This window comes from Equus caballus, chromosome 14, assembly GCF_041296265.1.
Source record: "Equus caballus isolate H_3958 breed thoroughbred chromosome 14, TB-T2T, whole genome shotgun sequence".
NCBI classification, from domain to species: domain Eukaryota; kingdom Metazoa; phylum Chordata; class Mammalia; order Perissodactyla; family Equidae; genus Equus; species Equus caballus.
In genome coordinates, this window is record NC_091697.1 from 77,716,547 (window position 1) to 77,731,404 (window position 14,858).

Here is a 14,858-nt window from a genome sequence, read left to right on the forward strand (position 1 = left end):
AAAGTTCTGGTCAATGAGGTGTAAGCAGAAATGGTGTTTGCCATTTCTGAGAAGCGTCTTTACAGGAAGAGAGAGTCCCTTATCCTCACTCTTCTTCCTTCTTTCTGACTGGAGTGTGAACATGACAGCTTGAGCTGGGGCAGCCATCTTAGACCACAGGGTGGCCTTGGGAATGGAAGCTACCGATAGCTGAGCAGCAAGATAGAGTGAGCCGGCCCTTACCCCGCCGAGGCCTCAAGCAAGCTCTGGTCCACCTGGTTCAAGACTTATGCGTGAGAGAGAAACGAACTTCTATATTGTTTAAGCCACTGCATTTGGGGTTTTGAATCATCCAAGGGAGATGGTGGTGGGAGGTTGTTTAACAGTACTGCTGCAGGGTGACCATGATCTGCCCGAAATCAGGTACCTGGTTTAGCTCAGGTCACAGTCAGGAGGCTGCTTTAAAAACAAAAACCAAAACTAAATGGTAGCATAGACTCTTTCTCATGACCGGAGAGAGGAGAAACGACAGTGAGACTGCAGGTGTCAGGTCTAGCATCAGTCTCTGTCAGGTATCTGAAGACTGTATGGGGGAGCAGGGGGATGCAAACCCTCCCTTGAAGTTAGCACTTGAGGGGCTCAAATGCATTATGAGTCACTATGCATTCTGCATTTGTGGGGACCTGATGCAAAAACACATCATCCAAAGGCATTTGGGACACAAATGGAAGTCAACCAGCAGAGCTTGGAGAGCAGAAGGAAAGCAGAAGCCCAGAGTGAGCCTCACAGGGTTTCCTCTCTGCCCAGAGCTTCCTGCCTTTTCTTTGCTATAAGGAAGTTGGTGTTTACATCAGGATGTCTCTGTGTCTCATCACAAGTCGTGTGTGTGCGCGCGTGCGTGTGTGTGTGTGTGTGTGTGATAAAACATGTATGAGTCCTACTCCCAAGGCTGGGTGTAGCCCATCACCACCAATGCTTTTCTTCTCACCGAGTCTCAGGTTTCCCTGTCTGACTATTGCAGGTGCTCAAAGTAAGTCCAAGAACAAAAACAAGGTTCCCTAGAAAATGCTGCCTTAATAAGGAATGCTGCTGACTATAAAGACTCCATAAAGAATCCTACTAAATCAAGGTGGTCAGATCTTATTCAGTCCTGAGGAAAAAAACAGTGCCAGAATTAGTAGTGATTGTAACATTCAGTCATTAGATAAAAGGCATCAAGTTGAACATTTGTTTGCTTCTTGATTGTCTTGAATCCTCCAAAGGGTTAGCTTGGCCCAAGCCTGGAAGAAGAGATGGTGAACAATTAAAAGAGAACAAATTCCAGTGGTGCCTGGAAAGCCTAATTCAATCAATTGCAAATGCAAAGATGTTAATGGAAACCTAGGGACGTTGAGTTGAGTAGAATTTAGCAGCACTGTACCCTGAGCCCCCTTATTTTCCCTGGGAAATCAGCGTGGAATAAGGTGCTTGCATCTTCAAAGCTGATGAGAGAATAAGGCTTCTGGGGAAGAGGGTACAAATAATGTCCTGGACCCTCCTACAGCTGTCTAGGAGAATTGAGATGTGTTAAATGGATCCAGGAAGTCTGGGACAAGATGGCAATATTTATTAAGCGATTAGTAATACTTATTAAAGTTGTGTTCAGTTATTTTAGCAATTCTAATTTTTATTTGAGAGCGGGGAAACCACCAGTCTACCTCAAAATTACCCTTGCCTCTACCTGTCACTTGCTTGGTGGCTGTGAGGCCATCTCAGAGCCACTCAATCAGCACCTGGGGAGACAGGCTAGAGGGAGCGTGTGGAAATGAATCTCCTGAGGGCTGAGTTTGCATCCACCATCACAACAGAAGCACTGCGAGCGAAAGGAAAGAGTAGAGCGGAGGAAAATGAGACACAAAGAGAACTAAGCCACGAGTGGGACCATTAACACCATCAAAATGCAAGCAGTCTGGCCGCTGGCGAAGTTTTCCAAGCAGTGCTTACTCACAGTCTTCATGGCGTGCCTCGGGGATAATCTTGTTCCATCAGGCTGTGGTGGGGGCTGTGGGGCCAGAACAGAATCAGTGGAGTGTCCTGAGGACAGCGCTGACAGGCGTTCAAAGAAGACAGGGTGTTCTGCAGGCCCAAAGTTTGATACCCTTCGTGCTCTGAGAAGTTTACACACAATCTCACCGCTCAACTGGCTGCAGCCATTTCTAGGCATTTTGAGAACCAGTTCCCTGAGTCCTAGTCTCCCCTAAATTAATTACCAAGACCTCGTATTCTCAGTGCCTTTCACGGCTTCCTTCCTTCCCTCTTCTGAAGTGTTTGTACAATCCAAGGGAGGAGAAGCACTGGAAGTCACTGTTTCAAGCAAGGAGCTTGGTTTATATGTGCCTTTCCTGAACCATGTTTGTCTCTTGGGAAGTGAAACCTTCTCCCCATTTACTGTTTATTTCTTCCCGAATGGTAGTGAGTTCACTGTCTCAGACCAGGCAGCCCAGGGGGCTGAGGAGTGGATATTCAAAGTCCATCTCTTGTGATGGATGAGGCCTCCCAGGGTCTCCGAGCAACTGTAGCCTCCATGCTCCCCCACTGCTCCTTCCTGGCTCTTCTCGTGACTTTCACGCCCCTGCAAAGGAACGCAAGTGAGTCTTCCTGTCCTGGCAAAGTAACTTGATTCTGGAAAAGAAAGGCTACAATGGCCGGCCGCGTGGGCGAGGTGGCATTTCACAGCCGCACAAGTCCCCCAGTGCCTGTCTGGGCTGAGATTATACTATCATCCCCGGCAGGATCCGGAGGAGAACGATCTTCCCCGAACGTTGTTGAGATCACTTTGGGTAAGAGAACCAGGTGAAGGCAGTTCAGCCATTCCAGAGAGACCTCAGCAACAGCTATGGACCGCAAACAGGAGGTGTGGGCAGGAAGACGTGTGAAGGCAGAGTGAGTGAGGCACCCCAAATCCTGGCCCTGTGTGGTTAGAGGAGAAACATTATCCAGAAAGCTGGATATGGAGACGTTTTTCTAAGGTAGGTAGGATACCTCAGAACAAGATAATCTGCGAGGAGAAATCAAGCAGTCTAGAAAAGGTTAGTGTCGAAGTGGGAGGCAGAAGCATCAAACTCAAAGCCTATAAACTGCAGAGTGGGGGCAGGAAGAGCAGGAGTCAGCACGTGGTCCTCGATCCCGAGCCTTCTGAGAGGAAGGTGGAAGGTTTGAAAAAACAGGAAAGAAAACGGCGGAGTGGAGCAGAGTTGTTTCTTTCCTCTGGGTTGAACAGACTCTTCTTTAGTTTCTGGCTGACACTGGCTACCCCAGAGTGCCTCCTGAGAACTGGAATTTTGGAGCTCTGGGTGCCAATACCCGAGACCACGCGAGGTCTGAAACAATGGGGCTACTTGGTCATGGGTCCAAATGTGTGTCAGAGCTGCTGGGATTCCCACATTGTCTTCCCAAATCTGCATCTTTTGACTGGTATGGTAGGGTGTGGTTAGGCCTCCCATTTCTGGCAGGGCCAGGGTCAGTTTATACCCCTGGTTTGGAGCCCAGGGCTCTAGGCACCCTTCTTGAAAGCTGCCCTGGAAAAGGTGGCCCCAGAGGAGATTCTCAGGGCAGCTGGTGGACGCTCAGGCACGCGCTGCCTCCCCCACACGGAAGCAGACTGTTATGAGAGAAGACCAGCCTGACCGACTGCTCGTCTCTCTACAGCCTCAGGAGCTTTTGAGCACGTTGATGTCAGGCCCCCTCATATTCCTGGAACGTGTCAATTGGCTGACAGGATGGGCATTTTCCAAAGCCGAAGCATGAGAGTCAGATCTGAAGACGCTGATGTTGGGTGAAGCTTTCCTGCAGCTGTTGGAAAGAATCTTGCTTCCTTCTCCTTCTCTTCCACTGTTTACTCACAGTGTGTGGCCAGGCAAACAGCGTGGTGGACGACAGGGGATACCATCGGATGGTTTCCCCAGGGCAGGCAGTAGGGGCCTCGCTCTGGTCAGGCTCCCGACCCTCACGCTTTGGTTTTGGAAATGGCCCAACCAGTAGGCTGACTGATCTTTTCTGTGGATTACAAGGGGACTTGAAAGAAATCGTCTCAAAGGATTCCGAGGCCATCGAGGGCACGACTCAGCTCCCATGCACATCTCCCCATGTACCCTCTCAGGAGGGGTGCAGTCATCATCTTTGGTGGGGCTGGGATCAGGACCCAGCCTCTCTGCTCCTGTTAATAACTGATCACTGGTTCAGCTAAGAGCAGAACCCAGGCTCTGACCCTCAGCTCAGCACTCTTTCTGGAACACTGAAACTCTGTACTAATGCCAGAGTAAACCCACAAAATAAATGTATGACATATAGGAAAGCCCTTATAAACTGTAAAGCTCTGTATAAACCTTGGGCTCTCTTATTTCTAACCTACCACATCAGTGTCTTGTGGCAGCAACATATGCTTTCTTATATGGAAGTAAATGTTCAGACTTTTGCTACCCTCCTACTTCCACTTTTTTGTGGCTAAATGCTGCTTCTTGGGCACCTGGTTATTGCATCAGCCAAGGAAACCGTACTAGGCTTAAAGGCCAAGTTGGAAGAGTTGCTGACTATAGAGAAATCCTTGAATAATAATCTTCAAAGAAATTAATTTAGTCTCAAATTTTGAATCTGTGCTGTATAGAAAATTCAAGTCTCAGCAATTCAGAACTGATGGAGAATTCTAAAGAGGAGGTATTGGACTCAGGAATGAAGTCTTCGAGGAGCGGTACTGCAGCCGAAGCAGCCCGGCTTCCCACTGGGCCGGCTGCAGGGACTGAAGGGGTTTGTCCTCCAGGTAACAATTGCATTGTGACTGGGGTCATTCATTCGAAGGAGCCAAATGACATTAACAAGTTGGTGCACTCAGCAAAGGCAACATGTTTGATTCATCTTGAGATCGGTATTTTTCCTTAGGGCTTTTTACAGATTTATTTAGGGGACCCACATAAGAACTTGAGCCCAGAACTCAGTGGTAATTATTCAAGATGAACGGTCAAATCAGAAAAGCTGCTGGCAGCACTGGGGCCTCTGGAGAGAAGCCTTTCTCAGCTGCTCCATATTCATCTGTAAGTGACCTGTGCAGAGCCCCCAGGGAGCCAACTGGAGGAAGTAGCCCAAGATGGCTGCCCTTGTGCTGACAAGAGAATGAAAGAGAAGCAGCTTATAGTGAAATATGCCTGCATTTCAGCAAAGTCACATTTCTGGCTCTGAATTATATTGCCAATACCTTCCCATATACTTTAATTCCGATGAGCAGTAATTTTTTTCTTTCTCCTATACGCCCTATTAGAAGTCTACCCCTCTTCATCCCTAGTGCATTGCATGCATCCTAACTAAATCTCAGTTTGTACAAGTGCAACATCACAAAGTTAATTTGTTGAAGAAAAAGGGCTCTGAAAGGGATAGGTAGGGAGGCAAAATCCAGCAAGATCCCTGTGTCTTAGACTTGGTGACTGCACCTCCCAGCCTGCCTAGGACAGTCCTATGGTCCCAGCTTAGTGATTAAGAACATCCCCTTCAATGTCAAGATTTTCCCATGAACTTTTACAGCCCCCTCCCTTTCACCCCTCAATCCCCCTTTGGCATCTGTGGGCCAGTGATATCAAAGTGTTGCTTCATTCTGTAGGCATGAAGATAGGGTGATTCTTGTGAATTCTGCCAGTCAACACCACCTCCTCGTAGATGCTCAAACAAGGCAGGTCCTTGAGTGTGTTCTGTGCTAGAATTGCTTTGGGGATGAATGAGGCAATAGAGAGGATAGGTCCTTGAAATTTAACTCAAGCTACACAGAGGGGAGATATTCCAGTGGCTGTTATTGTCATGACTGACATAAAAGAACTTAAAACATGTTCATAAGGTGAAAACATTTTCCCCCAAATTCCAACCGTGATGTAAATTAAAGGACAAGTTCCCAAGAAAAAAGTGTGTCGACCCACTTTCTCCTCCAACTCCTCTATTCTCCCTCCTCCCAGGACTTATAGAATATTTCTGCTGTGAGCTATGGTGCTTTTCTCCTTTTTTGGGCTTCTGAGCACCCTGAGGAATGTAGAGACCATAGGCAAAGAAGGAGTGGTGAGCCCAAGAGATGAGTCACATTAGGAGACAGACAGATAATGCAAGCCAGGGCTCCATCAGGTGAAAGCAGATCCTAGAAGGGCAGAGGTTAAGGGGAGAAAAGAGGTTTGGGGAAGTTTCCAGCATGACATTCATCACTGGAAGAGGTAAAAGTGTTCACAATCTTTCAGAGAACTAAGCCAGATGGCTTTCCCACTACACATTCTATTTTCCTCAAACTAGGAGTGTATTTTGCTCGGTAATAAATAAGCAGATGTCAATTGCCACCATCCTACAAGCCATTATCAGCGCATTTGCATTTGTACAAGGCAAATCTCTCTCATTTCCTTATTCCTCAGACTGAAGCTAAGTTTGGGATGACCAGACTTGAGCAACCCTTTCTTATTACCCTCCGACCTCATGGTGTGGTGTAGCACATAAAATGGTGTTGTTGTTCTGTGGCCTTGCTGTGAGGCCCTCATTCATTTCTCCTCTCTCAGGGAACTCCAAGGCCAAAAGGAAGATTTATTCTTTACTCTATCATCTGGGTTTCAAAAAAGCATTTCTAAACTATTATAGATAGGGAGAAAGTATCCCATCCATAAGAGATATAAAAATATCAATTCCCTCCCTGTAAAAAATGTGCTTCCGAGGAATATAGCGAGCACAAATAAACCAAGAGAGGGCTCATGGTCTCTGTCCACGGTGCCGAGCTGGCCAGCGGGGCCTGAGGATGCGCACAAGACAGACAGACAGAGATCTCATTTAGTCTCTGGGTAATCTCCAGTGTCAAGGCCCTAGGCTTATTTTGCACTTTTTCACTGTCATCTTCTTGCCAGGAAAAACACTAAGGAATAAAAAGAGAAAAGGAAAAGAGTGCTAATGTGTTACCCAGGGGAGGGTCAGGAGTGGCTTCAGGACAACACACAGGTGCAGTTTTTGATGTGCTTCCAAGTGAGACAACTGAGCATTTGAACGTTAGTGAGAACGATGGCATCATTTTTTAAGTCTGAAGGTAAGACATCCCTGACCATTGTCACGTTTTGATTTGCAATCTGATATCTGATAAAAAAAATTATAGGCATGGGAAACCTAGGGCTCTTGTAAAATAGCTGATCAGCAATTCAAAACATGGAAATAGCTGGTGAGCCAATTTGTCAGTTCTGAGCACAATTATCCCAGTGTGTCTAAGAGCCTGTTCATTGTAGAAACCAGGAGGAATTGGGGTGGTGTGTGTGGGTTGGCCTGAGAAAGGAAACGCATTCATACAGCATCCCAGAATGTGGGGTGAAGGGCCCTTTGGGGTGAGGGAAGCCAAGGTTTCCCAAATGCCAGTCATTTGCATAGGGTCCTCACGGTGTTATGGTAGCCACATACCCTGGGATTGGTGTTTATTTACTATGTGAAAAATTTTTCATTTAGTTTAAATGGATATCATTTCATTGGTTTGATGAGCTACTTATAATTTTTTATTATTGCATATTAAAATAAATACATGGCATATAAAAATGACGTTCCACCTAAATCATCTCCAGGCTTACCTAGTGGCTCACATGCCACTTTGAGGAAATATTCGGTATGCTGGGCCCCTGGATGCTCGGAGGCCACAGCAACAGTATTGGGTCCCATGAGCATTCTTCAGTTTCTAAATGTCTTACGCTCAGTTGTATACCCCTTGGCTGTCTGAGTCTGCCAAAACCAGGAGCTTCTCAGTGTTTGACTGGAATGATATCAACCTAGGTGTGACACAGCTGATTTTATGGAAAAATTAAGTGACTATTTTTAAAGTTTTGCAGCTGATTTGGATAGACACAATCTTTCGAAATGTGTGTGTGTTGGGGGGATAATGAAAATGTGTTTTTTTTTTTTTTTTTAAAGATTTTATTTTTCTCCTTTTTCTCCCCAAAGCCCCCCGGTACATAGTTGTATATTTCGTTGTGGGTCCTTCTAGTTGTGGCATGTGGGACGCTGCCTCAGCGTGGTCTGATGAGCAGTGCCATGTCCGCGCCCAGGATTCGAACCAACAAAACACTGGGCTGCCTGCAGCGGAGCGCGCGAACTTAACCACTCGGCCACGGGGCCAGCCCCATGAAAATGTGTTTTTAGTGGTGGTAAGTTTAGTGTCCACCTCTTCTCTGTAAGGGCAAAGAAACTGAGCCCTGGAGAACTCCAAGAATGCACAACAGGACGGAGGCCTGAAACTCAAGTAGCCTGGGCTAGTTATGCTCTCTTTCCTCTCTGCTGCCCACCTCCGCCACTTTCCTCTCTTTCTCCACAGGGCCGATGGCTCTTTACCCATCTGAATTAAATGAATGACAACAGCTTTTTCCAGAGAGTAGCAGTTCCCTGACCTTGAAGAAGCCACGAAGCTGGGAAATGTGCTAGAGGTACTATTTGAATGGATTCAAATGGTGGTGTCTATCTCCAGTGGAGGTGGTTGGGACCCTGTGTGCTGGGATCAGGAAGATTATCCTTACTCCTTGTCCTCTGTCAGGGCCAGACCAGGGCCTGTGTCACAGAAATTATTCAATAAAAATTTGCTGAATAAATGAGTGGAAGGACGAGTGAATTAAATGGAGATGGAAAGCGCCTCCACTGTGTCATCTAGCGCTCCTTCTCATGGGACCCAGCTCCCTGACACAGCAAAGCCAGCGTTGCTCCCCTCCTGAGGCAAATGTCTTCTGACATCAGCATGGAGGGTAGAGCCAGGAATTTGAACCTTGCCTCACAGGCTACAGTTGATGCACTTGGGCATAGTCAGCCCAGAGAAGAGAACGGGGACATGACAGTATTTTCAAGGTTATGGCAGACATAACCTAAGTTGACCCCCAGTGAGTCCTGCCCTTTTACAATAACCTTCTCTTCAGTGTGGATGGAACCTATGGATTTCTTCTATTCAACAGAATATGGCAAAAATGATGGGATGTCATTCCCTTGATTAGAGTATTTCACCTGGCAAGTGCCATGAGAATGTTTTACTATATGAGACTCTGTCATCAAAGTCTGGAAAGAGAAAATCTCCCACTGGCCTTGAAGAAGTAAGCTGCTATCATGTACAGTTCACTGTCCATGGAAGGGGTCACATGATAGGAAACTGTGGGTGACCTAGAGAGCTGAAAGCAGCCCCTAGCCAGGAGCCAGCAATAAAAGAGGGACGTCAGCCCTACAGTTGTAAGGAAATGAATTCTGCCGCCAACCCGAGGGAGCTTGGAGGTAAATCTTTCCCTGTCTGAGTCTCTGATGACACTGCAGCCCTAGTCAACACCTGGACTGCAGCCTGGTAAGCCCCTGGAGTGAAGGACCCAGCTAAGCCATGTCTTCTGACGGAAACTGTGAGATTATCAATGTGTATTGTTTAAGCCTCTAAGTTTATGATAATTTGTTATGCAGCAATAGAAAACTAATACAAACACCTTCTCTTCTGTCAGATTCTGTGATAGACATTTAAAAATGCATAATATCATTTAATTTTCACAAGACCCATATGAAGTGGGCACCATAATTTTACCAGTTTTGCAGATGTAGAAACTGATGAGTTTTGAATCCAGGTAGACTTTTTTTTTTTTTTAAAGATTTTATTTTTTCCTTTTTCTCCCCAAAGCCCCCTGGTACATAGTTGTATATTCTTCATTGTGGGTCCTTCTAGTTGTGGCATGTGGGATGCTGCCTCAGCGTGGTTTGATGAGCAGTGCCATGTCCACGCCCAGGATTCGAACCAACAAAACACTGGGCCGCCTGCAGCGGAGCGCGCGAACTTAACCACTCAGCCACGGGGCCAGCCCCCCAGGTAGACTTTTAATAATGAAATACTTATGACTAGGCCTGGGGTTTCCAAATAGTGCACTGAGGCACTCAAGGCACCACAGAAATTCACAGATACCTCACAGGATATTTTAAATTTGGGGAGGAAACATCTGTAAGACATCATGTGAATTACTGGCTCTGTGTAATTTACAATTTCATCATTAGATCCTGCTACATTCTATCTGATGAGATCATATCTTTGTGAAGCTGGATTTTCAGTGACTGCTGCAATAAAAAGCAAGTACTGAATAAAAATCAGTGTGGAACAGGAAATGAGGGTGGTTAAGTCCAATCTGAGTCCAAGGTTTGAGAAACTGTGCAGTCCCCAACAGGAACACATGCCATTAGTAAGTAATTGTGGTTATTTAACAACAAAATCAAAATATTGTTTTTTCTTTCAATCTATGTGTATTATTATTTCAAGCTACTAAGTTGTTGGAATGTAAATACTTATTAAGTTGGTTGGGAGTAACTACTTGTTAAATGGAACTGCCTAGTATTTCTTTTGGCCTAGAGGCACTGTGAATTAAGTTACGTGACACCAAGGACACTGAGCACTGAGACATTTCAGAGCCCCTGTGTTTGGCCATCCAGTCTTCTAGCGCTTGAAGGGCTAACTAATTCCATTTCACTCTAGCAGTTGGGACTAGAACCAGAGGACAAAATTACAGGAGACTGATTTCAGATCACACAGGGTAGACTATCTGACTCCTGGTGTAGTCCCGCACCCACTTGTGGGCAGACTTGTGTTAAAAGTGGCCTTTTGGAGTGATGAGTTCTGTTTTGAGGGGACATTCCAACAGAGGCTGGACAAGAACTTGTGGGCCACACAGATGAAGAGATTTCTGTAACTGCCTTAGGTAGCAAGGGAAACCAGAGGGCCACTAAGTTCCCTCTAAGATCCTGGGATCCTGGGCCTCCATCCAACCAATCCCTGAGAGTCTCCACTTTGAGCACAGGACTAGTGGTCTCTGTTCTTCCCATAGCCAGGCATTTCTAGGGAACCTGGGAACTAGGGGATGTGGGTGTTGGAGGGAGAATGATCGTATTAGCTGGAGGCAGGCTAAGCTGCCATAAGGAAGAGGATCAAAATACCCAAAAGAGGCATAGATAAGGTAGTAATGTATCTCTCTCTTATTTAACTCCTTGAGTGCAGAGGCAGGTGCTTCAGTGTTGGAGGACAGCTCAGCTGTGCCTTCCGTCTCTTTGTCCAAGGGAGCTGCTCTGCTTGAGGTTGTCTCCCAGCCAGCAGGAAGGGGGCAAATGGGAATGGAGTGCAAGCACTTCACTTTAAAATCATGACCTGGAAGTTGCACATCACTTCCACTCATATCCCACTGGTTCAAACTGAGTCATATGCTCAACCTCCCTGCAAGGAAGGCTAGGAAATGTAGTCTCTAGCTGGGCAGCTGTACATTTAGCTAAAACTAAAGGAATGCTACCTCTAAAGTGAAGAAGGGGAGAACGGATATTGTGTTAGTCCACTGGGGTTGCCATGACAAAACACTACAGACTGGGTGGCTTAAACAGCAGAAATTGATTTTCTCAGAGCTCTGATGCTCTGAGTCAGAGCTCAAAGTGTCAGCAGGGTTGGTTTCTTGAGGCCGTTCTCGTTGGCTTTTAGATGGCCTCTTCAGAATGTTCACATGGCAGTCTCCCTCCATGCATGCCTGTGTCTAAATTTCCTCTCCTGTCCTTGTAGTCATACTGGATTAGAGTTCACCCTAATGACCTCATTTTAACTTAATTACTACTGTAAAAACCATATCTCCAAATGCAGTCACATTCTGAGGTACTAGGGGTTGGGACTTTAGCATATGAATTTGGTGGGGACACAATTTAGCCCATAACAGATATTAAAGGACGATTCTCAGCCTTCCACAAAGGCCAAAGCCTCACAGACACCCAGGCTATAGTGGTCACGGAGCAAGAGTTAAGATGAGGAAAGGAGAGGCAGCTTTGTCAGGTGCCCTCAGGTTCGAGTAGTAGGGTAAACCAGCTTAAGGAAAGGGAGCACTAGAGAGTTAGAGAGTGTAAAGTCCACCTAAACTCATTCAAACCCCCAAATTGTAAAAATCTAGTTGGAATACAATGCGATGTTGGGTAGGATTTTTGCCTGAAAGTCACCATTATGTTTACGAGCATTTCGAAGTGGAGATCTCTGGAGAAAGTGGACAAAGGAGCACTTTTGAGTACTAAGTGCTAAACTGGGCATCTTTACACACCTTGCTCCTAAGTAAAGCCCACGCGAACAGGGTGGGTGCTGTTATCTTTATTTTGCAGATGGAGGACCCAAGGCTCACAGAGACTGTGTTATTTGCTCAATGCTCCATGGTGTGTGGAGGAGCCAGGATTTGAACTCAGATCAGCTCGATGCCAAAGTTCAGGTACTTTTTACTATGCCCCGCTGTCTCATGTATGTTAAGGTGAACATGACTGATAGCGCAACTTCCCCTGATAGAAGATATTGCCCAGATGGAGGAGGAAGCAGAGCGTCAGGCTTCTAGAGCTCAGGGGAGCGTTCCAGGGAGTGACAGCCTGGGAAGGGTTGCTGAGCGCTGCCCCCAAACCCCCAATAACAATTTTGCTCAGAGCTGGCCGGCTCGGGAGCTAGAAGAGGAGGCTTATTAGAGCCAGGCTGGTGGGTGAGTCTCTGGTTATGTTGGGGAGGCCCCGTAGCCACCTCCAAGGAGAGCTTGTGGCTGTGCTCATGCCCAGGAACTGGATAAAAAACCACTCTCTGGGGTTACGAGGTTGCTGGACCTCGTTAAGCAGTCTTCACCGGCAGAAGCAAGAATAGATGTGTTTTCTGTTCTGATGTAAATGGGAACATTCCTGGTTCCCCCATGTCGGGGGAGGGAGCCGCAGTGAGACTTGACCGTGCTCTCTTGAGAGCCACAGCCTCCCCAGCTCTACCCAGGACAGGATGGTGCACCCTCCACAGGCAAACCCCAGGCTGACAGCCAGAGAGGACCCAAATATAAGGGCCCTGTACGGTGTGGGGGGCCCTCCCCTGTAAAGTCTGGACACTGTAGTGAGCGGCTTGTCCCGCAGCACCTGGGGCCACCCCTGGTGGCGTGTGTAAAATGATCTCTAGAGCAGCCTCAGTTGTTATTGTTATTTTTGCGTTCTTTTATTCCTTTCCTTCCTTCCAGCAATTTCTCTTCCCAGACGTACCCCTCAGGGGCTCGGGCTCTCCCAGAGCCCGGGCTCAGCTCCAAGAAGGGGAAGCGGAAGATCAGGGAGAGTTCTGGCAAGGCTCTGATTAATTTTAAACATCTCGCCTCTCTCAAGACACTCGTTTCTCAAGCCAGCCTCCTCTTGACATTCTTTCTATTTCTGTATTATCCTCCCTGCTTTCCACGGAGACGCGGATTTCATTAACGATGTGAGCTGATAAAGACAGACAGCCCATCCACCATTTAAAATTCGCTGCTCTAATTTAATCTCTCCTTTGATGTTTCTCCTTTAGAGGCAGTGTAATCAGTTGGGTTTTCTTGGCTGCTGTTCATAGCTCTAATTTTTAGCTATGGGGTCACTGTCTTTGCCCTTTCCCGGCCTTTCCCCAGAGTAATCAGTCTTAACAAGCATTCCAGCTACCTGAGAAAGATGAGGTCTCTCTCATCTCTCCGAATATTCTACCGTCTCAAAAATTCTCTACCCTTCTGGTTCGCTGATTCGCCGCTGGCATCTGGTAAACTTGCAAACAGGTACAGACCTGGCACCTGGTAGAGGGCCCTGCGTGTAAGGCCACCTGCATGGAATGTGGTTGCCCTTGAGTGTGTGTCCTTCCCGTGGTCAGTATTTTCTGGCAATTTGGGGCCAGCTGCTGGACCAGGCACATGCTTTTGGGAAAATGTGCTCACGATACAGATGAACAGTGATTCATCGTAGGTTGCTGAGCCTTAGGAAAACTCTGGTCTAAGCTGGGGATTCCCTTCCCCAGGGTCCTGTTATCACTTCAGCTCAGTTGCATTTCTGAGCGAAACATTTCACAGCAGCACTTCTCAGGGAAGATCTTTTCCTGAGATGAGGTGGTTTAGGGGGTGTGGGGGAGTGTTTCTTGAAGATATACGCCCCCTACCATTGCCATCCTGTGTACCTGATTGAAAAACCTTGCCCTAAGAAGAGGAGGCTGGGGAGGTGGAGAGAGGCACTGGGGTGTGTATGTGGGGGAGGGGAGGAGGCCACAGGGACACTCGAGATGGCTCCTTGGGATAATTCATCCACAATCCTATATGGGTGACTGAGTGTGGGTGAGTGTGTGTGTTTGGGTATGTGTGAGTGAGTGCAGGTGAATGTGTGTTTAGGACAGGAGGGAGGATAAAGGTTTTTTTTTTTCTGTTTGTTTGTGAAAATTGGTACCTGAGCTAACATCTGTTGCCCATCTTCCTGTTTTTCCTTCTTCTCCCCAAAGCCCCCTGGTACATAGTTGTATATTCTAGTTGTAGGTCTTTCTGGTAGCGCTGTGTGGGATGCCACCTCAGCATGGCTTGATGAGCGGTGCCGTGTCCGAGCCCAGAATCCAAACCAGCGAAACTCAGGGCCGCCGAAACGGAGCGCACCAACTTAACCACTCAGCCACGGGGCTGGCCCCAAATTTTTAATTGTTTTGGATAGGTTATATATTTATGTGATTCAAAGAACAAAACACTATTAAAAGGTATGCACTGACATGCCACCTTCTGTCCCCCATTTATCTTTCCAGTGTTTCTCTAGATGAAAGTAAGCAGACGATGAGTTTATAGTGTTATTCCTCCCTATTTCTTAAATAAAAGACACATACTATATACACAGTTTTGCATCTTTTTTAAGAAGCATTTGTTATGACAAATTTCAAACAAGCAGCAAAGTTGGAAGATTTTTAACAGTTGGAAGATCAACCATATGCCCACAACCTATGTTCTACAATTAACATTTTTCTATGCTTTATCACATACCTATTCATTTCTCCATTCCTCTACCCTTCTACCAGTTCCTCTTTATTTGGATGAATTTCAAAGTAAATTACAGACGTAATC